We start from the raw sequence: 13556 nt of genomic DNA, 5'->3' as shown, positions 1-13556 counted from the left end.
GTTTTGTTTGGCGCGAGTGTTTCTTTTTTCATTTTCAAATAAATGGCTTGGAGTCATGCCATTCATTGTGTACAATTGTGTTGCTAGTTCTGATTGGTCACAGTGATCACATGGTGCAGTCAGCACTAATCAGAGCCCATCTGTAGCATATGATTAGCTGTGGCCAATGACAGCTAACTACCATAATACATACTGAATGAATCCATTCCAGCAAACCTTTCACACTCACTGCACATATCTGGAGGAAAATACACAAATCACACCAAGATTCAAGAACACGCATGGCAAATATAATCAGACAATATAAACTCTTCCCGGAGTTCAGCTGTCACGTGCCTACAATGCGTTAATGCGTTCTATTCACCTCTGGGAACTTTTATTTTAATCAAATACTCTCAAACTGGTCATTTATGTTTCTAATGTAAACAAGTAAATATTTCTCAAGTTAGTCATCGCTCATTCGACTACTTTCAGTTTTTAGCCTCGGGGGAAAACAGAATAGCGCAAAGAGTTCAAAGAGACTACCTGAAAATCTTTAAAACTTAACAATGGTGAAAATAGGATGTGCTGAATACACATGGCGGAAAAACAAACCGTTACTAGAAAGCATCATCACTACAGTATAGAGGGCTAAAATATTCATAGAAAAGTCTCTGTGTACATTACTGGGAAATACTTCAAGTCTACGGCAAGATGGAGTCAGGAAGGGACAGAACCCCTGTCATGTTTTTACTGCTATCCCGGGCTCTGTTAGGCTAGGCTCACACTGGTAGGGGTCAGGAATTCATGCATAATCGTGTGCGTTCTGGAAATGCGCAGCTCGCCAACGCACAGGATTGCTATTCATTCTTACTTCGCACCCCCATGTGTTTACCCATGCAAAAGAAAAAAAAAAAAAAATCAAAGTATCATGCATTTTTTAAAGAGGGGTCAGGGACCCTGCGTTTGTCTGGGCTGCTGTACCCACAAAGTGCATGTGTAAATGCGCATACAGTGGGTACGGAAAGTATTCAGACCCCCTTAAATTTTTCACTCTTTGTTATATTGCAGCCATTTGCTAAAATCATTTAGGTTCATTCTTCTTCCTCATGAATGTACACACAGCACCCCATACTGACAGAAAAACATAGAATTGTTGACATTGTTGCAGATTTATTAAAAAAGAAAAACTGAAATATCACATGGTCCTAAGTATTCAGACCCTTTGCTCAGTATTTAGTAGAAGCCCCCTTTTGATCTAATACAGCCAGGAGTCTTTTTGGGAAAGATGCAACAAGTCTTTCACACCTGGATTTGGGGATCCTCTGCCATTCCTCCTTGCAGATCCTCTCCAGTTCTGTCAGGTTGGATGGTAAACGTTGGTGGACAGCCATTTTTAGGTCTCTCCAGAGATGCTCAATTGGGTTTAAGTCGGGGCTCTGGCTGGGCCATTCAAGAACAGTCACGGAGTTGTTGTGAAGCCACTCCTTCGTTATTTTAGCTGTGTGCTTAGGGTCATTGTCTTGTTGGAAGGTAAACCTTCGGCCCAGTCTGAGGTCCAGAGCACTCTGGAGAAGGTTTTTGTCCAGGATATCCCTGTACTTGGTAGCATTCATCTTTCCCTCGATTGCAACCAGTCGTCCTGTCCCTGCAGCTGAAAAACACCACCACAGCTTGATGCTGCCACCACCATGCTTCACTGTTGGGACTGTATTGGACAGGTGATGAGCAGTGCCTGGTTTTCTCCACACATACCGCTTAGAATTAAGGCCAAAAAGTTCTATTTTGGTCTCATCAGACCAGAGAATCTTATTTCTCACCATCTTGGAGTCCTTCAGGTGTTTTTTAGCAAACTCCATGCGGGCTTTCATGTGTCTTACACTGAGGAGAGGCTTCCGTCGGGCCACTCTGCCATAAAGCCCCGACTGGTGGAGGGCTGCAGTGATGGTTGACTTTCTACAACTTTCTCCCATCTCCTGACTGCATCTCTGGAGCTCAGCCACAGTGATCTTTGGGTTCTTCTTTACCTCTCTCACCAAGGCTCTTCTCCCCCGATAGCTCAGTTTGGCCGGACGGCCAGCTCTAGGAAGGGTTCTGGTCGTCCCAAACGTCTTCCATTTGAGGATTATGGAGGCCACTGTGCTCTTAGGAACCTTAAGTGCAGCAGAAATCTTTTTGTAACCTTGGCCAGATCTGTGCCTTGCCACAATTCTGTCTCTGAGCTCTTCAGGCAGTTCCTTTGACCTCATGATTCTCATTTGCTCTGACATGCATTGTGATCCTTAAGGTCTTATATAGACAGGTGTGTGGCTTTCCTAATCAAGTCCAATCAGTATAATCAAACACAGCTGGACTCAAATGAAGGTGTAGAACTATCTCAAGGATGATCAGAAGAAATGGAAAGCACCTGAGTTAAATATATGAGTGTCACAGCAAAGGGTCTGAATACTTAGGACCATGTGATATTTCAGTTTTTCTTTTTTAATAAATCTGCAACAATGTCAACAATTCTGTGTTTTTCTGTCAGTATGGGGTGCTATGAGTACATTCATGAGGAAGAAGAATGAACCTAAATGATTTTAGCAAATGGCTGCAATATAACAAAGAGTGAAAAATTTAAGGGGGTCTGAATACTTTCCGTACCCACTGTATGTGAACTTAGCCCTAGAACTCATTAAAGGGGGGCTGAAAGCATGCAGTTAAGCTATGTTTTTACCACCCCCAAACCGGCCCTTTCTAAGCAGCGAAGGCAGCACATAAGGGCATTCATATGTCACAACAAAAATTATCCCTCCGTTACGTTTGGTGGCCAGTACCATCATCAAAACATGGCCCATTCAAGTGAATGGGACCACTTGGCATTAAAGCGGAACTAAACCCATCGAGTTGACAGTTTCAAAAAGGTTACATTCCAGTTAGATGCTGGGAGTGCAACTGTCCCATTGGTTGGGCTCTTAACCAAATTGTCAAACCTTTAAATGTTTGGTGTCATAACCAATCACATGTGCAGTATCATAGCAGATGAAGATCAAACAGAGGCCAAGATGGCCGCTTCCTTGGCTGAAAAGGATAAAAGCAGGACTAAACCTGTCTAAGTATAACTAAAGGCAAAACTTTTTTTTTTTATTTTTTTTTTTTTTTATATAGTTTGGCAAGGCAAGTGGGCCTTAACACCCAACCGCCGCACGTATGTCCCCATGGGGGTCCGAGGTTGTGTGCTGAGAGAGCACTTTCTACGCCAAGCCGTTTCCTACAGATCCTGGTTTGGTTTGTGAATAGGAGACAGTGGGACAGGCTCCCAATCATGCGTCAGTTGTGAAAGCCAATCCCATGATCTGAACACCGCCACTGCCTCCTGGCACTAAATGGTAGAGAAGGCAGAAAGGGGTCAAAGCCTTCATTTTTATTCCACAGCAATGTAAATAATAATTATGATTTGTTCCCTCTGTATTAACCCTTTCCCATTGGCAGTAAACAAAGATGTCCCAATGTGGCGGTGGGATTTCTCATATATGCATACAGCTGGCGTTTTGCTCTTCTGGGAGCGGCTTAATAACACGCACCCGGTACTGTGACCGCGCTGTCATCATCAACCCCAGGTCATGGCTTCAGCAGGAAGGGCTTCTGATCATGTGACTGCCAAAGTGATCACATGATCAGAAAGCCCAGGAAACGTCCCTGGCAATCAAGTGGAACTTTCTTCAGAAAATTCAGTCCTGCTAGATCACTTCAGGTTGGCCCATTTTGCAGGTATAGCAATGTAAAACATTAAAAATAAGTGCCTATACAGTTTAAAATACACTGTCTCACCCTTGCTCTGCACATGCTCCGTTGCTCCCAATTTTTAGGCAGTGCCAAGACTGTAGAGGCCGATCTCCTGACAGCCTTAAAGCGGAATTAAACCCTCTTATCCTTTACAGCCAATGAAGCTGCTTCTGTTTGATCTGCAACTGCCATGGTGCAGCACTTGTGATCAGTTAGGACACCAGCCATTGGATGGATTGACAGTTTGGTTGAGGACACAAGCAAATATGACAGTTAGTAATCCTGGCATTAGAGGAATGTAATTGTTTTTTGAAACCGTTAAATCCATAAGTTTAGTTCGGTTTTATGATTTACTGCTGTTCAGGGGCAGCCTCCAGCAAGATGTAATAGGAGCAATGCTGGAGGCACACACTCATTTTTGTAGCATAATTATTAATGTGGAATGTACGTTCCTTGCTAAAGAACATTATTTTTCTCCAAGTTGTTATGAGTAAAGTTCCGCTTTAAGATCCCCTTAAAGGGCCAGCTCCCACCAACAAAGTTTAAGTAGCCTTTTTTCTCCACCACTTAAGAAAAAAACGAAATTATATATATATATATATGCACAGATACAGTCCATGTCAAGAACTACAAATTCCAGCCAATCCCCGCAAGCCAATTCAAGCCAATCCCTGCAAGCCAATGGAAAACTGCTATTCCAATAGGAAATGATAGTTTGCATTCACCAAGGTCACAGCAACAACAAAAATACATTCTAAATGTTGGTTGTAAGCCACTCTACTTTCTGTACTGTTCTTTACCGGAGGCTCCAGTAAGGCCTGTCACACTGGCGGCAGACTTTAACGCGATCGCTTTCAGACCGCGATTGACAGCCGGTTTACATGCGTTTAGGTGGCGATACTCCCTCCTCCTCCATGCCATTTCAAGCACCAAGCTAAAGGGGATTTATTCTATCCCAATGGGGATTTTACTTTGCACAGCCATGCTGCAACTGTCATAGCGATGTTGCAACAAGGTTCCATTGACTTCAATGGGTGAGTTTGACAGACTGTCATACTCACTGTACCAAGTTAACATTGCTGCGGCTGTAGTGCAACTCACCATGTAAATTTGGAGGTGGGCAGTCATAACACAGGGCAACTGCCTGTTTTTATTACCCCTCCACCGCTAGTGTGAGTGAAGCCTTAGGCCTCATTCACTTGGGGGGTATCAATGCGTACCGCATGCGAGGGCAGCGATTACCTATAAGGGATGTAGAGGTGCTCTGTGCACCCCCATGCATGCAGCCCCACTGATGTCTACAGGAATGCAGCCACTGTATGAACACAGCCGCTGCTCCTAATTCGACATATGCACAGCTACACAGCCCTGAATGCATCAGGGGTGTTCACCTGCACCCCCATGGATGTCACACGTGGAGCAGCGACTGTCTGTACAGCCACTGCATCCCAATAGACATCAATGGGAATGCCTGCACAGGGATGCATGGAACCTATCCATCCCTGTGGGGGGTAAACACGGCTCTCGCATGGGGTACGCATGGATACATCCCGAGTAAACTAGTCCTTAGTCCTATAACTACAGGCCTGACAGTTGTACAGTTCCAGAACACTTCCACTTTTCAATCCATCTTCCAATAATAAACATCACAGTAGCGTCATAAATCCCACCATGCCAAAACACACAAAACTAAACAAACCTGTGCGACTCGGTTACGTCTGACAACATTACCCATAGCAACCAGCCACTTCCTTTCATTGCCTAACCCACACTGATGTCAGGCCTCTGATTGGTTGCTACTGGTTGCTACGGGCAACGCAGACGCCTTTGCACCACTTTCTACATCAGGCCTTAACAGCGCCCAGCTAAATTCAAATCCCGGCAGGTTATGTCTGACAAATGACTACGTTACCCATAGCAACCAGCCCCTTCCTTTCATTGCCCAACCCACACTGGTGTCAGGCCTCTGATTGGTTGCTACATGCAGCGCAGATGCCTTTGCACCACTTTCTACATCAGGCCTTGACAGCGCCCAGCTAAATTCAAATCCCAGCAGGTTACGTCTGACAAATGACTACATTACCCATAGCAACCAGCCACTTCCTTTCATTGCCCAACCCACACTGGTGTCAGGCCTCTGATTGGTTGCTACGGGCAGCGCAGATGCCTTTGCACCACTTTTCTACATCAGGCCTTAACAGCGCCCAGCTAAATTCAAATCCCAGCAGGTTACGTCTGACAAATGACTACGTTACCCATAGCAACCAGCCACTTCCTTTCATTGCCCAACCCACACTGGTGTCAGGCCTCTGATTGGTTGCTACGGGCAGCGCAGATGCCTTTGCACCACTTTTCTACATCAGGCCTTGACGGCGCCCCAGCTAAATTCAAATCCCAGCAGAAACGACAACGTTGGGGTTAAACAGCGGCCTGGTTGCTATGGCAATATGGCAAATATCAACCACACACACACACAGACTCGCCTCCTCCCGTCTCTGCTGGCTTTATATACATATATTTTCCAAGTAAACATTTCCCCGTCTGCGTTCTCTATTCCTAGAAGGCTGGGTACCAGGCAGACAGACGATCACGTTCCACATAGCAGAGCCGGCTGCACAGGCCAAAGTGGGATGGGTCACCGTGAACGCAGCCATAGATATTACACGATGTACGCAGGAAGTGGGCATCACTGGGAGGGGTGCGTTCAACGGGGAGCGTTCAACTGCCTGCAAAGCCTTGGAGAAAGCAGCAAATAACAATACAATAAAAAACACATACAACACCTACAACAGTTTTGCAATGACGAAAAGCAAACAAACAAAAGCAATCCTGCCTGGGGGAATGGGGAGGGCTGAGGATGTTGCAATGGAGACTTCAGCATCCTATTTTGTTAGCCAATGGGAAAAAAAAAAAAACAGAGCCACAGACAAAAAGAAAATATTAAAAAAAACACAACCAACACTACATCCTGCATCATACAACGCAGCCGGTTTCATGCAAATGCCCTGAAATGAGGATTGCATGGTGAACCGGCGGGCAGCAGACAGGGGCCGGCATGCAATGTGCCTTTTATTGGACGGCTATGCGCATATGCATGAGACAGGAGATGCTCTGCCTGCATAGGCCCTATGGCTAGGCTGCAGTCTACCCAGTACCAAGGGGGGTGGGGCACCAGACAAGATGGGGCATTAAGGGGGCTCTGGAGTAAAAGAAGGGGGGGGGGGATCTCCACCAAGGCCCACCGATGGGGGTAAAACAGGATGTTGGTGCCAGTCTAGGGTGTGTGCATTAGAAGGGGGGGGGAGGGGGGTTGACTTACATGGATGCAAGAGGTATACAAGATCTGTGCCTGCAGGAGGAGGAATGCCACCGGGGCTTGGGGCCTAGAGGTGGATAGCAGCCAGCTGAAGCCACACCATCACCGAGGGGAGCATGAGAGGGAAGGGAAAGGAAAGAAGGAAGGAGGGGGGAGGAGAGGAGAGCAGACAGAGAGAGGGGGAGAGGGTGGGAGGAGGAGGAAGAGGGGAAGGATAGGGCTGCTGCTGCTGCTGCTTGTAGTATTGCTGTTGTTGCTGCTGCTGCAGATTCAGCCCATTGATTGCATGGAGGGATGGGAGGATCCGGTTGTTGCTTGGCTGGAGGCTGCTGGTGCTGCTGACACCCTGGAGTGCTGCTGTCACCTTGCTGACACCCTGGGGTGCTGCTGCTTGCTGGATGAGCTGTGCTGTCAGCCCTGGATCATCCTCCTAGAAGAGGATCAGCTGCCCCCAGTGCTGTGTCTGCTCTTCCTGCACACAGTGTAGACTGTCTCTTCCTCCTCTGCACACACTGATCCTCCTCCTGCCTTCTCTCTTCCTTTCTCCAGCCTCTCTCTGTCTATGTGTCTCCCTCTTCCACCCTGCCTGCTGATGACCACTGGGTCCTACCGCCCTGCCTCCTGCTCCAAGGGGGAGGAGTCCGCTCTCACTCTGGATGTGTAGCTTAGCAGACAGGTGAGCTTTAACCTCTCAGCTGCTGGGCTGGAAGCTACTGAAAGCTCTCCATCCAGGGATGTAGGATGTCCTTGTTTTTTTCTGGGCTGATCACTGATATCCCCAAATGCCTCTTTTCTTTTTTTTGGTTTAATGCAAGTTTTAAACATTTCTATGGGGGTTTTAGGGCTTATTGAGATTCGCGCAGTGCAGTAACGCAAGCGCTGCATTAACCAGTTCTGGACAGGAAATTAAATAGACAGTATTTATTTTATCCAAAAATAGTTTTTTGGATAATACAATAAAATGCCCCCTGTGCTTATGCACAAGTGTGAATGCTTATGGAAGTCCCGCACACATGTGATCACAACCATACATGTGAGTTAAGCCCCATACACACGTACCGATTGTCGGCCGTAAATATTCGGCCGACGACCGATCGGCCGATTGTAGGCTTGTTAGTATGATGCTTCCGACAGTCGACAGCGCATTTTCGGCCGAACAGAATCTGTCGTGCAGGCATTAAAATTTTTGTTGGCCAACACCAGAACGGCCGATTGTTCGCCAGTCAGTACAGATTTCGGCCGACAGACAGCAGATTAGCAAGACTGGGCATGCTCAGAAAAGAAAAAAGACAAGGAAAGTTAACCATCACATGACATCACTTCTGCAGTCGGCTGTTGTTGGCCGACAAAATTCGTGTGCAGTCTTTTGCAGTTTTCAACAGACACGACAGCCCTGGACAAAAGACGGCCGATCGTTCGGCCGACGATCGGTACGTGTGTACGGGGCTTAAGGCCCCCTTTCACACGGGTGATCCGATCCGCCTGTTAGTTTCTGAGGCAGACTGGATCGGATGCTCCATGCATCCCTATGGGGCAGCGGATGTCAGCGGAGACATGTTCCAATCCGGTCCGTGAAATTAGAACGGATGGAAACCCTATCTTTTATCCGTCTGGCGGATCGGATGAGAACAGACAGGTGGTCCGTTCTCATCCGATTCCCCCATAGAGTACAGCGGGGATCTGACAGCTCCGTCTCTGCACACAGAGCGGTGACGGAGCTGTCATCCGCCTGTTCTGCGGGGATCGGCGGATCGATCCCCCGCTGAGCAGAACAGACTCCGTCGGGCGCGCCGCCGGTGTGAAAGGAGCCTAAGTGCCAGTTCACACTGATGCGATCTCAGACATCGCATATGATTCGGAGCGCACTGCTCCTAAAACCACATGCAATATCTGTGCGGTGCAGTTTGTATGGCTGAATTCGCACCGCAATCGCAGTGAACACGCACAGGACCCTTTTTTTGGTCCGCAGCAGAATCGGATCGCATGGTGGTTCACACCAGTGCGATACGATTTCTATGCGAACTGTTAGATCGCACTGTGATCGCACTGATCTGAAAATAGGGTCAGCATCCACCTGGTTTTGGCAGACAGGATCGGATAGAATAGTGGTGGGTGTCAGCGGACATGTCACCGCTGCTCCATAGGGGTGAATAGATGGTCTGATCCGGACCACCCCTAAGGGGTGTCTTTTTTTTTTCTGCCTCTAAACATCCCTCCATGTTAGCCTATGAGGGGGATTTACTAAAACTGGAGCACACGGATTTTGGTGCAGCTGTGCATAGTAGCCAATCAGCTTCTAACTTCATTAATAAAGCTTTGATAATGAGCCCCCTTTCACATTGGCGCAATTTGACATGCATTTCACCTACACAGGTTGAACTGGATGGACTATTGTCTTTATTCAACCTCACCTACTATGTAACATCGCATGATAAAATTGCAGCCTATTGCCGGCAATGGGAGCGTTCAAATCAGTGCAATGCCAACTTTGCGGCGCCGCACAGATTTCGAAAAGTAGTTCCTGCACTACTTTTGGCGACTTCAGGGTCAATATAAATAGAGATCTGTGCATGAACCCGCACAGATGTCGTTCAAATCGCCTCTGAGCTTGCACTGAAATGCGGGTTTGAAATTGTGCGAGTTCCTCTAGACTCCGTTCACACATAGGCATATTGAATGGTGGGTGGAATCACCGTAATTCTGCCCGCAATCTCAAAACACGCTGTTAAAATGTCAAATTGCACATCAGCGTGTTCAGGTGGCATTCATTTCAATGGCACCTAAAAACGCGGTGTGATTCTGCCGCACTAAATAAATCGCACAACATGTGTTGCCCAAATGCAGTCTTGGAACTTTTTTGGGGGTGTCACACATCACGCGATTTGGTCAGCTTGACAGAAGTAATTCTAGCGATCAACTTTTTTTGAATGGAAACGTTGGAAAAGTTTCATTCGATCAGCAGATGCAGGGCTGATCAGTGTATTCTGATAGTGGAGGAGTTCCGCTGTCAGAATACAATAACACGGAGGGAAGGACTCCTCCATCCACCTCCATTGTGTAGATGAGGAAATCCGTTTGTTTGTTTTTTTTAAACAACACGCTGGCTGATCAAAATAAAAAAACAATCCACCTATAGCCAGCCTAAATCCTGCTCATACACTATACAACTGGATTGTACAATTTCTGAAAAATCTCCTTTGGGGCCCGTTCACATTATCGCATTGCGAGCGTTCCTGCTAGTGATCGACCGATATCGTTTTTTAATGCCAATACCGATACCTCCTACCCGGCCATTGTACATATACGGCCGGGTGGGAGTCTCGTCCCACAAGTCGCTCCGACTTAGAAAAAGGGTCCTGAGCTTCTTTGGGGTGACCTGGAGCGACCTGCATTGACTTCAATGATATGAAGTCCGTGCCGGCCGCTCCGAGGTCGCAGTGCGAGCTGTGCACCGCGACTTCACAGGTCGCCCCGGCAAGTCGGGTCGCCCCAGTGTGAACGGGGTCTAAAAGTAAAAAAAGCAGCTCATACATGATTCATTTTTTTTTTCGTTCAACCAGCAGGCTGATCTAAAAAAAATGACTCCCAACCAAACATTCGATGTGGATGAGGGAATCACTTCCACTAAGGAACTGTATTCTGACAGCGGGGAGACTTCCCTCCATCAGAATACACTGATCAGCACTCGTGGCTGTAGCCGGCGGCGCTGATCGTGGCAACAGGCTGGTTGTACAGAAGGCGATCTGTAGATCAACATCAGTACAACCAGCCAGCCCATACATGGATCAAAACTCGGCCAGTCCCTGCTGAACCAGCCAAATTTCCATCCAGGTATGGCCAGCTTTAGCCCCCGTTTACATTGGCGCAAATCGCAGCCTATTGCCGGCAATGGGAGAGTCTCACTTTTCTGCATCGCACCGATTTCCATAAGAAGTTCCTGGACTACTTTTGGCTACTCTGGGGGCGATTTCAATAGACATCTGTGCGTGAAACTGAACTTCAAATGAACTTACACGATTTCAAAGCCGTGTTCACTGTGAACAAGGGCTAAATGATAGAGTGTAGGTGGATTAGACCCCCTGTGGGGTTTTTATTGCAGTCTGTGTCTCTGGAAGGGAGATTCCCCCTCTTTATTTGTCTTGCTTGCTGATATCACTGAGAGTGAAAGAAAATCCCACATTTTGGATTGTCACCAGAATAGTAATAGAAGAGAAACCTTCCAATGGGGAAACTAGTTCTACACTATGTCCCTTTTAACCACTTGCCGACCGCCCACAGTATATTTACTGCGGCGGTCAGCCCCTCACAGGCAAAGCGACGTAGTACTACGTCGCTAGCCTGTATGGCTCTAGGGGGCGAGCGCGCGCCGCTGGAGGCGCGCTCCCGTCCCCGCTCGTTCATGGACCCCCCCGCACGCGTGCCCGGTGGACCCGATGTCCGCCGGGCACTCGCGATTGTCCGTTACAGCGGGAGAAAGGCAGGCAAGTAATGTAAACAAATAATAATTCATATTAGTCCCTATTTCTGAAACACCCTACAATTTACACTCCAGGTACAGTATATGTAAACCTAATAAATCCAAATCTATCAATAGCTTATAGTTTATGTAACATTTTTAAGGTTCTAAAGACTCAAGGTTTTTTTACCTTCATACATTCTATGGATGAAGGTAAAAAATATTTTCTGTGCAGCAGCCCCCCCTAATACTTACCTGAGCCCCATCGCGATCCAGTGATGTGCATGAGAGTCTCAGCTCTCCAGGGACTTTCCCTCCCATGAGACAGCATCGGGAGTCAATCACAGCCAGTGAGCCAATGAGAAGAGAGAGGGGCCGAAGCTTAGGCACAGCTCTGTTTCTGAATGGACACGGAGAGCAGCAGGTCCAGGAGTGATCCTACTTGGGTGCACCCATTTCAAGCTGTTTACTCTGGCAGCATTTGACAGAAGGGAGGGGCCGGTGCACCGGCGGGGGACCTGAGAAGAGGAGGATCTGGGCTGCTCTGTGCAAAAACATTACACAGAGCAGCGAAGTATAACATGTTTGTTATTTTTATTTATATATTTTTTTAAATTGCCTTTATCACAATCTGCAGCTTTCATGTTAACCGCTCGCCGACTGCCCCACGCAAAAAAACTGCGGCAGGGCGTCTCGGCTGCGCAAAATCACGTAGATTTACGTGATTTTGTGAACGAGGTCTTGGCGGCCGTGGGAGGAGCTGCGGCGATTGCCGCTGGCCTCACGCAATCGTCAGAGAAACTGACAGAAGACCCGCCTGCTTATGTAAACAAAGCAGGCGAGTCTTCTGTCAGACAGGCAGAGAGAGATCAAGAGTTTCAGCTAAGCCCGATCTCTCTGTGCCTGTCACAGAACCCCCCCCCCCCCACAGTCAGTAAGCATTGCTAGGCATACATTAACCCCTTTGATCACCCCCAGTATTAACCCCTTCCCTGCCAGTGTCATTTATACAGTAACAGTGCATATTACTTAGTACTGATTACTGTATTAATGTCACTGGTCCCCAAAAAGTGTCAAAAATGTCAGTTAGGGGCCCGATCTGTCCGCTGCAATATTGCAGTCCCACTAAATATTGCTGAATAGATAAATAAAAAGTCGAAAAATCTATCCCTTGGTTTGTAAACGCTATAACTTTTGTGCAATCCCAAATACGCTTTTTGGTATTTTTTATACCAAAAATATGTAGCAGAATACAAATTGCCCTAAACTGATAAAAAAATGTGATTTAAAAAAAATAAAAATTATTGGGAATGTTTTACAGCAGAAAGTAAAAAATAGTGTTTTTTTTTCAAAATTGTCGCTCTTTTTTTGTTTTATAGCGCAAAATCTAAAAACCGCAGAGGTGATCAAATACCACCAAAAGAAAGCTCTATTTGTGGGGAAAAAAAGGACATCAATTGTATTTGGGTACAGCGTCGCACAACCGTGCAATTTTTCGTTAAAATAACGCAATCGCAAATCGCAAAAAATGGCCTGGCCATTAAGTTAGTAAAAACCTTCCGGAGCTGAAGTGGTTAAAAAACGTGTGATCCTAGCATGAAGGTCCTTTCACAGGCAACATTTATTATAGGGTGACAACACTGTCCCTGCATTGTAAATGTGACTCTGTGTTGTCACTCTATCACACACCATCTCAGTGGGGGGGCTACGATGGTTGCTTTAACACACATTACACAGGCATGGCCCACTCGGCTCACCCTGAGAAATGCATGCAGCCATCCTTGGTGTGCATGTAGACAGGAAGTGACTGCTAAGAGGCTGCAAGAGATCAGCAGCACTGAGATGCAACAAAAGATGAAAAAAAAGATTAAAAAAATACCTATAAGTAATGGAAAACAGTACTTTTAATACTCTACTATGTAGTGAATTATAAGGAAAAATGAAAACATCATCAGTGGGTTTAACAGATGATTTATGTCCATCAATTCCATGTGGTCCCCGTTTTCCATCTCAGAAAGCTGTAGATATGTACTAGGAAAA

General features: G+C 46.7%; 1 protein-coding gene across 2 annotated transcripts in view; it reads right to left on the bottom strand.

Annotated features, from left to right (window-relative positions):
- The window catches only part of AKT1 (AKT serine/threonine kinase 1), a 237600-nt gene extending 229946 nt beyond the window's left edge, over window positions 1–7654 (bottom strand). The window contains exon 1 of one of the 2 annotated variants that reach the window (XM_082275278.1): window positions 7425–7654. The gene's annotated coding sequence lies outside the window, so the exon portion shown is untranslated. Of the gene's footprint in view, window positions 1–7063; window positions 7404–7424 lie in introns of those variants that run through there. The other variant, XM_082275277.1, reaches the window with a different exon arrangement.
- Between the last annotated feature and the right edge of the window lie 5902 nt (window positions 7655–13556).

This window comes from Pelophylax lessonae (genome assembly GCF_965119305.1).
Source record: "Pelophylax lessonae genome assembly, chromosome: 13".
NCBI lineage: Eukaryota > Metazoa > Chordata > Amphibia > Anura > Ranidae > Pelophylax > Pelophylax lessonae.
Note: the sequence above shows the minus strand (reverse complement) of the source record. Positions and strands in the feature narration are given on the sequence as shown.